The sequence below is a fragment of the Aulonocara stuartgranti genome, assembly GCF_965226115.1.
Source record: "Aulonocara stuartgranti genome assembly, chromosome: 15".
NCBI lineage: Eukaryota > Metazoa > Chordata > Actinopteri > Cichliformes > Cichlidae > Aulonocara > Aulonocara stuartgranti.
Window position 1 is genome coordinate 4,257,939 of NC_138951.1, and position 14,941 is coordinate 4,272,879.

The following is a 14,941-nucleotide window of genomic DNA, read 5'->3' on the forward strand; positions in this document are numbered from 1 at the left end:
AGCACGTGAGGCGAGAAGACCCCCGCTAAACACAGCAGCTCTCAGGCAAATGCATTGTCTTACCTTATCCAGTCCAGAGCTCCCCGTCTCTTCGGAGAGGACTAGCACTAAAGCCTCTTAATCCCTGCCTTGATTTGTGATAGCCTGCTAGGTTTTCAAATGTCATCAGCAGGGATGTGTGTCCTGCTCCTGCCCCACATGCTCAGCCCATTAATACAATAACAAATGTTGGATGCATCTTCAGAATAGCAACGCACGCGCAGTCATGTTGGGTGGCCGTAGGCTACATCTATTTATATACAGTAAGTCAGGCTCGTAAACAGGGATCAGCACCGGGGGGGACCATCCAGGAGGATCGACAAGTGTGCTGTTGGATGTGAGAGTTCACAATAAATCATGCTAAATATGGACTGCAGGCAAAATGTGATAATTCTGCGATCCATGCTTTCGCCTCTACAGTGCCTTCACACTTGCACAGGACAACATCTCCTGCCCGGTCAGAAGGTGCATTTGTAAAACAGCATGGACTCGATGATCATCGGGAACTTTCTGCAAAACACAGTGTCCTTCACAGCCAGTGCTCCACTTCACTTCACAGCACTGCACTGTAACAACACATGGGACTTGTCATGAGCAACGCTTAGCTGTTTGAAGGATGAGTCTTGCCTAGTGCAGGCTACAACTTTACACGCATCTGTGGAATATAATAACAGGATTTTATTTATTTATTTATTTTTCCTCAAATCCACTCCAGAGCCACAATAAATCTTTCCGTTACAATCTGTGCAGTAGTGGGATTTGTGCAGCTGTAAATTCAGAAGATGCACAACTGGGGTAAGTGACATTGAAATTTATTTCTTCTGCCAGGTCGTTTGCACATGATTAAAGGCTTCTAGGCAGTTTGTCAGAACATGACCAGCTGATTACACCTGAATTATTTTGGTGTATATACACCAAAATAATTCAGTAATATGTGTGTATATTTGATAGCGTTGCTATAGTGACCAACTGTAAGTCCTAAATTGTTTGACATTGACGCAGACCACTCCTTTAAATTCCCAAACCTCGATCTGAGTCGTGAAGTTAGTTTTATTCGCCCTCCTCTTAACGGGAGCGCTTGCGCACAACGTGAGCGCCGTACACACCATTTGGTAGGCTATGGTCCTCAGCTAAGGGCTGGCAGTGAAACTGATGATCCCCCTCATTCATTCATGATAGGACGAGTGAACTCCTGCCTTAACACAAAAGCGTGTAAAAAAAAAAATTGAAGCAAAGGCGAGAGTCAGCGCGGTGTTTCTTCGCACCTCCGCTGACCGAGCGCTTACCTCCACCGGCCGCTCGCTGCTCCTGTCCCCCGGCGTTTGTCCTTGTTTCGCTCCGGCGCTGATTATGTATGAATGCTGTCTTTATCCCGCAAAGACCGCTGTTGCATTTTACAGCAAAAGGAGCAGCACAGTGCAGTGGCAGCGGCTGTGGGCCGGTCTGTAAGTGGCCTGCCTGCGCTCGGCTCTGCACGTCACCAAGTGGAGTAGACAGGACTTGGCAGACGGGCTTTCTGCGCTCTCTGCGCGGCGGCGGATCTGAGATGTAAGCGACTGCTTGGACGGACTGGCACACCGTGTGGCCACTTTACTCCCGATGCTGCTCCTCCCCTTTCACTTTGTTTCTCTCACACAAGCCCTACAGCGCCTCCCACCCGCCACTGTGTGCCATCGCACGTACCTGCAGAGAGCTGTGCTTGCACTCCAGCATCAGTGGAGCTGTCCTCGCAGGAGGTTCCTTGGATCATTATCAGCCATGAAGAGAGTTCCAAAGGTTCAATCGTATTCTTCTTCTATTACTTAGACAAGCAAGAAAACAAACTAATAATTGTATTATTCACTTAAAAAAAAGAAAAGAAAAAAAAACAGTGTTTGGGTGGTTACAGCTGAAATATTCCCAAACAATCTTCCCAAATAAGTCCAAATTACAGATGATAGGTGCACTAATGCTGGTTGTTCTTCCTTCCCAAAACCGCTGTAGCTTTCCCCGTCCTACCTGGTGCTTAAATGCTGGTAATTACATTCACTTAGCGTCCCGGTTGTAAAGCAGCCCCTGATTAGATGGCTAGAATGAAAATCAACAGGGCCCTCTCCAGCTTGATCCAAATTGCCTAAAATCAATGTCCTTTTTGCTTCCCTAACCACTTTTCCATGAGCACAATCAGCAATGTCACGCGATCAAGCAAAGGTGGGAAGAAATAATTACAGAAAGTCAAGAAAAGACAGCCCCGGCCTCTCACTGAGGACATTTTGATGCACCGCGGCAGGAAAAACACAGGTGTGGACGATAAATGAATTCCTATTCGGCAGATTTATTTGTTTTGATAGTTCAGCTTTATCTCAGCCCCTTCTGGGGACCGGCTACTTGTGGGGCAATTAACTCAGACAGAAACCTTTTAATTCTGGCCATATCTTTACAGCCTTCTAAAACTTTCAATTTGTCGCCCAACGTGATTATTTGTTCTTACCTGATGGATTATCTCCCTGTTAGTGGCACATGGCGCAGAATCCATTACAGTCTTTTTGGCTCGCTCTCACCAAGCTCCTCTTTCCTGCCTCGACTGCACTGTACAAATGCTTTCACTTACTTTGCTTGATTAGTTCTCCTCTCAAGACCACGTGGGCGTGTACGGTCTCTTTAGATTGACAACTCTATCATTTTCATATCAAGGCAGTTCAGTGTGATGTTTGGTGACATCTGATTTTTTTTTTCCTGATGTAACTCATCTTCAGCTAGAGCAGGGGTCTAATCAGCCCCAAGTGAAAACACCTGCACCCTTTACAGGACCTAAAAGTATCTTATAAAGAGTATCTATGCAGGAGAGTTAACATGCTGGAGCAGGAAAACCCAGATATGGAAAGGAAACATGGCTGAATTTAGTTGCTTTGTTTTCAGGGTCAGCGCCACTGAATCTTCCTACCACTAACCGCTGTTACAGGCTCTTATACGCTGGAATAATGTCCCTTAAAATAAGAATTATGGCTGTTTATGGTTATAATACAGCACAACAAATGTTTTCCTTTATGATTTTGTATCAGAGTCTTGTAATTATTTGTTATATATTATCAGTTTTGGATGTTTTGTAGCAAAAGAAAAACAACAAAAAAGAAGCTGAAAAGTATTAAAATATAGGGTTTTTTCAAGTGTTTATCAGCTATATGAATCAAAAGTGAGTGTTATATATAGCAGTTGAAAAGCATATCCATAGTATTTACAAACTACTTATCATAGTGTTTGATATTTAATCAGTAATAATGCATCATTTACTGTAACCCCCTACTGGAGCACAGTTATCACTCTTACTTAATGATTAAGTTTGTTGACATCATCTTATTCCCAGCATAGCTCAACCCAATTTCCACCTTAGGTCTAATCAGCCTGAGTAATTAAAACACTTGCACGGGTGTGCAAACCTATTCATTTGAAAAAATATTTATTAAAATGAAGTGGGGCAAAAAAGGGCAATATTTCACTCCGAGTTGTTGTGAGTTGCTTTCCTCCAAAAACGAATCATGGCTTCGCAGTAACCTCTGACAAGAGAACAGACTTGCATGTAGTGTGTAAAATCCTACGGCGTTAAAAAACTAACACAATTGTTTTACTTTCGGCAGAGCACAAATATCATGATCACTGGAATACAATTTAAGCGTATGCACTCCTCAAAATGCCTGGGTGAAATACTCGAGTGCTCTACACTCCAGAGACATCCTGCGTTGCATCAAAATGTCACACTTGGCAGAATAGATAGTGGGCCTTATCAGGGGTCAAATTCTATTTTGCAGTAATTTCAGAAGTCTTTCAGCTGTGCCTTTCAGCTATGGCAGCGAGTGAGACGGTGTGCAATGGTGTGTGCTAATTTGTTGTGGAGCCCAGTGAGCCAAATCGGAGCCTGCAGGTTGTACTTTGAATTAATCAGAACTTCTTACATTGTGCAAATAAAGCTTCCTATCTGAGATCTTTGTTTTTTTGGGGTGGAACGAGTCTCCCAGAGGGGAAAACTGGGTACGATGTACAATGATGGAGCAAGCTCTTAGCGACTTAATGGTGATGGGCTAACATGACTCAGAGTTCAGCAAGGGAGAAAGATGGGGGTGGAAGGAGTATGCTGTGCATCTGCGAATTTAATGCCAGCTTTGATAAAGTTGCAGTCCAAGATCTGTAAGAAGTAGGAACAATGGGCCGTTGTTGCCTGATAATTAACAAAATTGTAGCGTATCTGTGTCTGCACTAACGGCACCAGCATAACCTAATGGTGTTTTGTGGTTTGAGAGGTTTTGTTCTTATGGAAATAAAATGGGGTCGTGAGTACTTTGGCTGTGTATCACTACATCTGAATGTGTGAAGGCGTTTTGGGTGAATACGCTGGAGGTGGGCGATACATTCAAAGTGCGAATCTGTACAAACGTTTATGTCCAAATTAATTTAAATGTTAAAACGTGTGAAAAAAACATATCTGAACAAATTGATTTCATTTTTTCATTTGTATGGAGCAATTATTATGGATAGGGGAACGACTAAAAAATATATATGTATTGCACAAGCTAACGTAGGAATGCACAAAGTGACTTTGCATGAAGGTTTGCAGTTACTTGTGTGTTTGTGGGCAGAAGTCAACTGTATGTGGCAACTGCAGGTCTACAGGTAGGCGTTACAGTGCAAATAAAACCTACGACTTTTGATTCTTCCTCTTGCATAAGCCAATGCTTCTGCTAATATATAATTTCAAAATTCAGCAACAGAGCCAAGGGGTGCAAGCTTTCTTTGCTGTAAATCCACAGTTGCAAGCACATAACAAAGTTGCCTGTCTGAAAGAAGAAAAAATATGTTCATAAAGCGAGTGAAAACAAGCTAGTACAAACAGGAAAAAAAATGTTACACGAGTTCATTATAAGAAAGTGTCATATCGTTACAAGTCTAGCTGCTCGCATTCATTCTAAATCACATTCCACCACCGCGAATACCAATCGTGTTTTTCTTCTTTTCTCACAATAACCTCTATTACATATGTCTGCAGCCGTCTTCTTCAAGGAATCTCCCACCAGACCAGCATGTTCACATGCTTTATATGCGTAAAAATAAATAAAGCTAAAGCAGCTTAAGATTCTGGTTAGGACACTTTGTGCTTTTCACCTGATCTGGTCCAATGATTGGCCCAATTGTCCAGCCTCAGGCTAGATTTTCTTATGCCGGAAAACAGAACCCAGAATAGGTACAGCGGTGTACCACTTGAATTACAATATGCTGGAAGGTCATTATGGATTTTTTTTCTGTGTGTGTGTGTGTGTGTGTGTGTGTGTGTGTGTGTGTGTGTGTGTGTGTGTGTGTGTGTGTGTGTGTGTATGTTCAGTGACATTAAAACATTTTTGCATGCATTCAGTGAATGATTTTTTTTTTTTTTTTTACAAGTCTAGTATGTATTTTGAATAAAAAAAAACTGCAGTAATTGTAGGTGCAAAACATGTTTAAATAAAGAAACGTTTTTATCGTTTTCTTTTGTGTAGTCATGTTGTTGCCTTTCACAGGTTAGTCTCCATTTACTTAGCTGGAGTGTCAGGGCTCTGCAGGGCACTGTGTTACTCATGCCTTACTGTACCCACTACATGCATAAATCTGGAACCTGTAAACAACAGTAATTGGGCTCAGGGGGAAGTGGACAAAAAAAAAAGCAAATTGCTTCCATGAGTTTACATATCATTTCATCTTGTTTGTAGATTTATTTTCGGTACAATGCAGGTGAAAGGAATGGAAAGCGAATAGAAATTCAGCAAAGACATGCCCTCCAAGCAACTTTTGTTTCTAGTCAGAGATTGAAGGGGAAAAAACTTTATGGGAGTTAGTCCACTGTTGACCGATGCTTTCATTCACTTCCGCAGTTTATCGATCAGCTTCTAAATCTATTATTTACTTTAGGTTATATATCAGCGTATAGTCTTTGCACTTCAGCCCCAGTGCCACTATTTATTTCTTTTTATGGTCAGTGTATATATTCTTGTCAAAAACTGTGCAGTATTTGATGATGGCTAGCACTGAACCCTGTGTCACGTCCACATAATGTCAATGTCAGTCTATGAATCCCCCAACAAAACAAGTTAGTTTGCAAATGTGCTGTTTTTAACAGCTGGGGAAAAATATTCTTAATAAATGTCTGACTTTCTTTGGAGAAACTTGCTGTGAAGAAAGTTCAATGGAAAAAAAGGAAAAGATTTTTCATACCTCCTACCGCACAGTATATTCGCACTACAAAAATGTACACACCCTGCCTATAAGCACTATTCTCAATAACCATCAAGCTAGAAAATATAACAAAGCCTTGTGAGATTTGTGTGTGTGTGTGCAGATGTGACTGATACGCTTCGCTAAAAATGTTAGCGAAATGTAATCAAATTCAGTGGGTGAAACTGTGGCTTGTGTGTGTGTATTTTTAAAAACTTTTACTCTTTTTTAACAATAAACAATGTACTCTACATTCATTTAACTTGACTTCAATTAAAGCTCTCTCAGCGTGAAGAAACTCACTTAACATTTTTGTTTTAACAAGTTTTTAAAAAAGTACAAAGTTGTGTTTTGTCTTCAGCAGCCATGACAGATTTGAAAATAATGTGGGCTCCACCCTGGTGAGGGAGACTCATGTTGGCAATATTGTTTTAAGCAGAATTACAGAATAGGGCAGAGTCTGCACGTTTATCCTATTAGAAGGAAATGAAGCAGACAGTCTGTCTGTGTTTATCCATTATGAAATCCATATCTGGCTGGAAACGAAACAGTCAAGGTTCAGCCTCCGAAAAAATTTTTCTTCAAATGAAACTTGGGCCAACAAGGAATTTACAAATGGTTAATTGGCTGCTGTGGCTCTCAGCATAGCTATCTATAAAAACTGAACTCATGCTCCCATGCTGAACTCAATATGCTTTAGAGCGTCTTCAAATAGGAATGCACATTATCAAGCTGAGCAAAATATATATTAGAGAGGCCATTCTCTCCTGTGACAAGTCATTACAGGAGCAATGCCAAGTTTTCAGAAATGCAAATGCTGTTAATGGAGGGCCTTTGGGTGAAAGCACTTGGCTTGTGTTAAATTATAATGACATTTATGCTGCACCCTTTGAGAGTATCAAAGGATTTCTTCTCTTGTCTTTGTATAAAACAGATTTTTTGATGTCGAACATTTCTCCTGTCTGTTAGGGTGTTGCTTATTGCCAGTGAGCACAGGAGTTAGTAGATGGTTGAATGGCTGGCATTCACTTATTTTTATTTTTTATTCCTATTTATTCTATTTATCCCCTTCGTATATTTTATTTATATTGTCTCTGTATTCACACATATACATATATATACACATATATATACACACATATATATATATATATATATATATATATACACACACACACATATATATATACATATACATATATATATATATATATATATATATATATATACACACATATATATATATACACATATATACACACATATATATATATACACATACACACATACACACACACACACATATATATATACACATATATATATATATATATATATATATATAATATTCTGTAACTCTGTAACTTCTGTCGGTGCTGTGCTTTTTTGGAAATCGAATTTCCCAGAGGAACCCACCCGAGGGATTAATAAAGTTCTATCTTATCTTATCTTATTCTTGCAGTGATGTTCAAGTGGCTTTTTATCTGGATGTAATGTGAATGAAATTGCCATTTCTGTGACAATAAACCCAGCAAATTGCTCACGATGTCCCTTAATGCCGGCAGGTTTTAGCAGTTTTAGGTGTAACTTGAGAGCAACTTCAAATTGTCACATTCCTCCTCCGCCATGGCTGCCTGGAAACCAAAACAATTAGCAGGACTATTTCTTCAGAGATGACCACAATCTTCACACTTTTCCTGCCGCAGGTGGCGAAATGCTCCTTTCCAATTAACAAGTCTAATTACATCACAACTCCACAGAGCTGTCTCGCATTCATTGTGTCTGATTGTCAGCGGGCACTTGTGAGTTGGTGCTTTTGTTTGATCTGTTTACAACTCTTTCATCGCGCGGTGTGAATTTAAAACGCAGCAGAAATAATCGGCCGGGTCGTAGTATGACTCTTCTTTTCTTACTAGGTTTGATAATTAGCTCAAAAAGGGCCCATTACTTGAATACTAGGGCTGCCACGATTTGTCGACTAGTCACGATTACGTCGACTATCAAAATCGTCGACGACTGATTTAATAGTCGACGCGTCGTTTGAAACTTTGTAAGATCACAAACGACGCAGGAATAAGTGGCAGGATTTAAGAGTGTAATAACGGACTGAAACAGAAGATGGCAGCATTGCATGTACAAGGATGTCAGCTACCGTTAAACCCCGAAGAAGAAGAAGAAGCAGCAGCTGTGTCCCAGAATTCATAGCGCGGCCCAGCGCAGTTTCCAACAATGGCGGCAGCTAGTTAGTTTTAATATTACTCTTATTATTCTTTCTGGGTCACAAAATAAACGTTTAACATATTTTCAGGCGAGAATGTAGCTGTGTAAACCTCAAATATCTGCTCAGTTTATCAGGACACCACATATTTTCAAAAGCGCTCCGACGTTTTCGGAGACGTCTGTTACCCACTAGCTCGTTAGCGAGCCGGGGGCTAGGCTCACTAGCGCCGTGAGAACACCGGACTCCCTGCAAATCGTTTTCAAACCCACCGCCGTCTTTCGCTACTCAGGTTAAATATATATGAGTCACTTAGATAACTTAAAATGTTATTGTTTGGCTTTTTTTTTTTAGTATTTTATTTGTTCCTGAGTAAATCGGTTTGGCTGAGATTAAAGTTATAGTTTTTACACAGCTGAATAAACGTCAAGCAGACAGCTGATTATCAGAAGTGTGAGAAGCTCCAGAATTTACTCCAGTGTCCTGTTATATTTTAGAAAGCAAGGAGTTTATTAAACTTCACCGAAACAATCTGCAAATTTCATTAAAATTTAATAAACTATCATCTTGTCTTTATTTTTAGTTAGCACAGACCTTAAACACTTAAAGCTGTAAGCTAATGATAGTTATATAAGAGCAGATGCTGCTGGTGCAATAAGCTGTAGTTTTATGTCTAATGGATGATGATCTGATTAGTCGACTAATCGCAAAAATAATCGGTGACTAGTCGACTATCAAAATAATCGTTTGTGGCAGCCCTATTGAATACTACTAAATACTTACCAAACTATGGTGCGTATTCATAGTGCAGCTTGCTAGTTAGATAGCAGTGCACTACATATAAATTAAAGGAGGTCTCCAAAAAAGAAATGTAATATAAACAGCTTCCACAGCTGTACTCACTGCTTCTCACTTTAATACCAAAAACTACTATTTCAAATGTACATACTCTTGTATTACCAATAAATATATATGAATATATATGAATATACAATGCTCATACATCAGCTGGCAACTATTATGCAAAAAATTAAGCAAATTCAGTACCTAAATGACACATTATCACTCATAAAATGAACTTCACAGGCACCTGTATACACTGTCTCATTGCAATAAATAACTACTTCCTTGAATTTGGGCTTTTTATTCTGGTTGTTTGGGTTTTTGTTTTTTTATCAGAGATCAGGGGAAGCCATCTCTCATCCTACTTTCAATCTTGTTTCACCTTCAAGATTTCATTTAAGCGCTCATCTCCTTTCCTGTAGTCGTGCACAGCTGATTCCTCTCTACACCCTCTCGTTTACCGAGACCCCCATAATAAGCCAAGATGTGCTTCTCCAACTCCTTATCATAACTACTGTACCCAGGTGCCACCTTTAATTTTTAAAATGTGCTAATATGTTCCTGCTTTGATACTTTCATCCATCTATTTTCTTCCTCTTATCAAACCTTAGGTTCTCAGTTCCAGGTCTCAACTATTCACACACAGAGTCGCACCTACAGCTTAGAACTGCTGGAGGAACAAAGAGTACCGGTATTCAAACTCTGGACCTCCTTGGTTAGTGGTTAGCAGCAGTGCTAATCGTGCTACCAGCATGCCAACCAATGCATAAAAACAATGGTAACCTACCCTATTCTTCTACTTCTCCTTATTATTATTACTAGTATGGCCAGAGGGGCAGATGGCGCGATATGGCAGCCTCGCTTCTGTCAGTCTGCCCCAGGGCAGCTGTGGCTACAACTGTAGCTGCCTCCACCAGTGTGTGAATGAATAGTGGAATTGTAAAGCGCTTTGAAGGCCCCGAAAATCACTATATAAATGCAATCCATTATTATTATTCGTAGTAGTATTATTAGTATTATTATACAGATGTAAGGAGGGAAAACGTTATTTTGCTCTCTCTTAAAATCAAAGCTGCGCACCAATCAATTCACCCTTTACAGCTAGTGTAAACATCCTTCTATCCATTCCTTTCAGTTTTTTTAACATGTATACCACATATTATCTTTGCAAACCATCCCCAAAAAAGTATTTCTCGCCAATCTTGTAGGGCGTTACAGTTTTCTATATTTTGAAAAGACAAAAAAAAAACCCCACTAAATTCATCCTGAACAAAAACTAGACACTGCACGCTTCAGAGATTTTATAAAAAATGAGAAGTCAGTGTTGTTTTCTCCTTTCTGCTGCTTCTCTTGTACCTCAGCAAGGCACAAAAACAACCTGTTTCACCCAATTATCTCTCCCACAGGGCGCAGTCAGGCAATTTGGCTCAGTCAAGACTCTGATTCATTGAGCCAGATGATTTAAAGCTTTTGGGGGCCACAAGTCAGCCCACATGGACTGAAACTGCTTCGTGATTCTCTGTTGATATTTAGCAGCGCAAGTTGCTCCACTAAAGGTTGCAGAGACAAAAATAGAATGTTATTTCATGTCTCCCTCATTTGTCACTCTGTGAAAAACTGATTTCTGAGGGACAGAAAAATGCTTTAAAGCACAAAGTACCATATTCACCCTGTACTGCAAAAGCTGCTTTCTACCTGGACATTTATATTGATGATATGCTGATAACTGACATGTTTTTCTTGCAAAACATACATCATTGCATCACATAACCTCTAACCCACAGTGTCCTTCACAAATATGAAAGTAATTATCCCAGACATCAGACCTTGCAAAACCAATTCATTCGTGCTTGGCATCCCTCGAGGATGTATTGTCTAATAATTACTTATGAGATTTAGAGCTGAGGCACACATAAAAGCCAATGATACCTACAGTCAGCCACAGATGTCAGGACTGGTGGAAGAGTCCACTGGCACTTTAAGTCATTTTTGAGCAAAATGACAAATGGGCCAAAGAAATATCTTTTTGCAGCACACGTGCAAGAAGTGAAGTGTTTATGCGTGCGTCTATCCACTGTTCAGAGCCATTAATGGTTGATCAATGCATCAAGTCACTCTGGATTGTTGCAATTAGAAAACAATCCTGCAAAAAAAGAAGCCTATTTTAAGTCATGCGCTATCAGTAGGAAAAGCAACAGAGAGGATAATTGGGTATTGACGAAAGAGTGTGAAAGGCAAAGACAGCATGCAAGACCACTTTCCAATTTACTCTGTCATCTCAAGGCTCTGATTATGCTGTTTACTGACCAGATAATTGGGGCAATGTTCGATAAAAACAAACATTTTAGGGGGGACATGTCAAATACAAGCAAACTTGCATAAAAATATTCCAAACACTTAGCTGGAATGATGCTTTCCTATTTCCCGCAACTACTTGCGAGTCCTGACACACTCAAAGCATAGGAGGCTTTTGTGCTTTTCTGGCTGATACTAAATAGCTTCTGAAGAGTTAATTGAGAGAATGATGCCATTATGGTTTCTACTACGAAAGCAACCAAACGATAGCTCACGGTTTATTAGCATTTAATTCAATTCAGTGCAATTTTATTTATATAGCACCAAATCACGACAACATTTGCCTCAAGGCGCTTTATATTGTAAGGTAGACCCTACAATAATACATACAGACGAAAAAAAACCCCAACAATCATATGACCCCCTATGAGCAAGCACGTTGGCGACAGTGGGAAGGAAAAACTCCCTTTTAACAGGAAGAAACCTCCAGCAGAACCAGGCTCAGGGAGGGGCGGGGCCATCTGCATTAGATACATTTTTTAATTTTAATAAGAAAAGATGAAAGAATCCTCCACTCAAATTTAGCAACATTCAACATTTTAAATTGAAACTCTTAATAAATATTAACTTTTGGTTTCCTTTTTAATTCCTTAACTTTGAATACTGCTGATTACATTTTTTATTTGTTATTAATATTATATAATCACATAAAATGTAATTCATTTTTAATCTTTCTTCAGAAGGAACAGACAATGCACATAATGTGGAAAAGCCTAGTTTTAGCTGGGAATGAACTTTTAGCAGTCATTACATTAAATTGGTACAGCAGTTATACTTTTCCTACTCTAAACTTCTAACAATGCTTCAATGCAGTGTCTCATTTTAATTGCCAAGTGCAGAAAATCATGTGAAACTTAAATGTGAGCACCATCTAGTGTTGAAAGCTATTATATTTAATGTGCTTCATTAAATTCTAAAAACAAAAAAGGGCATAATTAGTTTTTTAAAGTTTGTTCATGTAGACTGCCTATGTAGATTTTATACCTTCACAAAATATCCCCATGATTTTTTGTTTGAATTCAGTAAGTGACATACCATTAAATAAAATCCAATACTGCTTTAAGTTAAGTTGTCAATAAAGCTCTAAAATCCTGAGGAAAAAAGAATACAGATACAAGAAGTACGGCTATATCAAGCTCTATATGACTCACATTTCCACCTGATTGAATTGCAGGCTTCTCTGTGTCTCGGTAGCTCAGTGGGTTTTGTTACCCCACAGCCAGCAGAAGCCTCGTGGCTTGGTGAAGACAACAGAGGCCATCTGTTGTCTGTCTATTTTCTTTGGTGCTCTGCCACAAAACTCTGCTGCCAGAACACCCAAGGGTACCCATGTGCACTATGCTGCGCCTGGGGACCGGCTGATTGAGGCACCTTTATAGCCTACTGGCTCCACTGGGAGGTGCCTGCGTTCTGCCAAAGCCCAGACACAACAGCGACGGCGTTTGAAAAGGGCCTTGTTGTTGCTGCATCGTTACACAACCGTGCCATTAACCTTAATTGGAGCAGCTTGGTGGAACACAGAAAAACTTTCAGCACTCTGAGGCAGTGATGTTGTTCCCCTGAGTTACATAAAATCGAAACTGATCTCAGGCTGAGTTAATTGAATTGCAGAATACTTATCGTCCTGCTGAGGAGCTGAGGAGTAACTGAGGAGTAAGTGCTGTACAGTTAGAACTAATTCTTTGCTTCTGAGCTGTTTTATGATCACGGAAGCATTGCTCCTCCCCTTGTTTCTTGGGAATCATAATGACACGGCTGTAATAATTTCCATAACGATTGTTACTTGGGTGTAGTCCAGGAAACACAAACTTAAGAACAGACATTGGAGGCTAAGGGGAATCCCCTTAAAAATAGCTTTTAAATCAATAAATTATTTGTGAAAGACTGAATAAAGACCTTGTTTTAAGCAACTACATCATGTATGGTACTCACTATGACAAATTGCTGTAAAAATACAGTATTCAACTGTATTTTTACTATAACACAAATTGTTTTGGAAATGTATTCACTTGTGTTGTGACAGTAAATATATACATATTTTTCATCAGACTGATTGTTGTGGATATGTGGCGTAATCTCCTGTGTGTTACCAAGAATAATGTTAAGGTTTGGCTAGCAACAGGCTAGCATGACTGAGGCTCCTGTAGCATATACTCAGCTCTGTCTGGTGTTCATCTTTAGGGCCTTTGTTGAAACAGTGAATACAACAGAATTCCTATTAGCTTGCTATGTGGTGCAGAGAGTTGTAACAAAGCTGATGTCTTGTCATAGTTTGGGAAAATCGAAGTCAAGGTTCATGGGTGAGTAAATACAGTTAGACTTTACTGTAATGAAGTGTTTGTGGAGGTTGCAGTAGGAGCCCCATAAAAGCAGCATAATGTCAACCAAATAGCTTACAGTATTACACTGCAAAGCTCCTATTTTGAGTATTGTGATTACGGTAATATAACAGTATAATACGGCTAAATCGTGCTCCCAGTACTGATTTAGAAAGGGCATGTCTTACAGTACATTACGAGTCTGCTTATTCAACACATTCATATGTCACATCCCTTAATGTATAGTAGAATAGTAAAGAATAAAAGGTAATGCTCTTAAATGTTTCGGTTTTTCTGCCTAGCTTTTAGACTCTTGGGTCTTTCTTTTTCCCCACTGTAGCGTGATAGTATTATTAATATTTTCTATTCATCATTTAAAAAAAATCCCCCTAGCACTTCCAGCCTAAATCTGTTATCTCATGCTGATATTAAGCTCCATAGAGATTGGATTGGAAAAGAAGATTACTGTGGCAGAAGGATTTTCCGGGCCAGCGGGTCACTGCACATGCATTGGAACCAGCAGCATTACAGTAACTCATCTGAATATGTTTGTCCATGGAGTTAATCTTCCATTAACTGCTAACAGAACTCCTCCAGAGTGTATGTCGCTCTGGCTTTTTGAGAGAAAGCCGAGGACATTAGGCAAACACATTAAACTTGTTAAAAGGACAAATAAAGCAAACACTTGAATGGATTTCTCCCCCTTAACTAAATAGCTAAGGCATTGTCTTGGTGTTACAATAAGCTGCAAACACACATCAATTATTTAGCCCAAACAGAGCTGGAGTCTGAGAACATTTTTGTGTGTTTTTTTCTAAGTCATGAAATGGTTTGTGAATGTCAACAGCTTGACAGATTGTGGAAATGCACAATACTGAATGAATAGTGTAAACATGAGATGAATCATTGCTGTCACAGGCGATACAAGCACGGAGCGGTAGAAATGTGGCTG

The 14,941-nt window shown here is 39.6% G+C and overlaps 1 protein-coding gene across 13 annotated transcripts in view; it reads right to left on the reverse strand.

Moving 5' to 3' along the window:
- The window catches only part of klhl29 (kelch like family member 29), a 271,614-nt gene that overhangs the window by 253,890 nt on the left and 2,783 nt on the right, over positions 1 to 14,941 (reverse strand). For 4 of the 13 annotated variants that reach the window (XM_082506536.1, XM_082506530.1, XM_082506538.1 and 1 more), the window contains exon 1: positions 1,326 to 1,691. The exons of 8 other annotated variants lie outside the window; for them this stretch is intronic. The gene's annotated coding sequence lies outside the window, so the exon portion shown is untranslated. Of the gene's footprint in view, positions 1 to 1,325; positions 1,692 to 2,509; positions 2,706 to 14,941 lie in introns of those variants that run through there. One more of the 13 variants, XM_082506532.1, reaches the window with a different exon arrangement.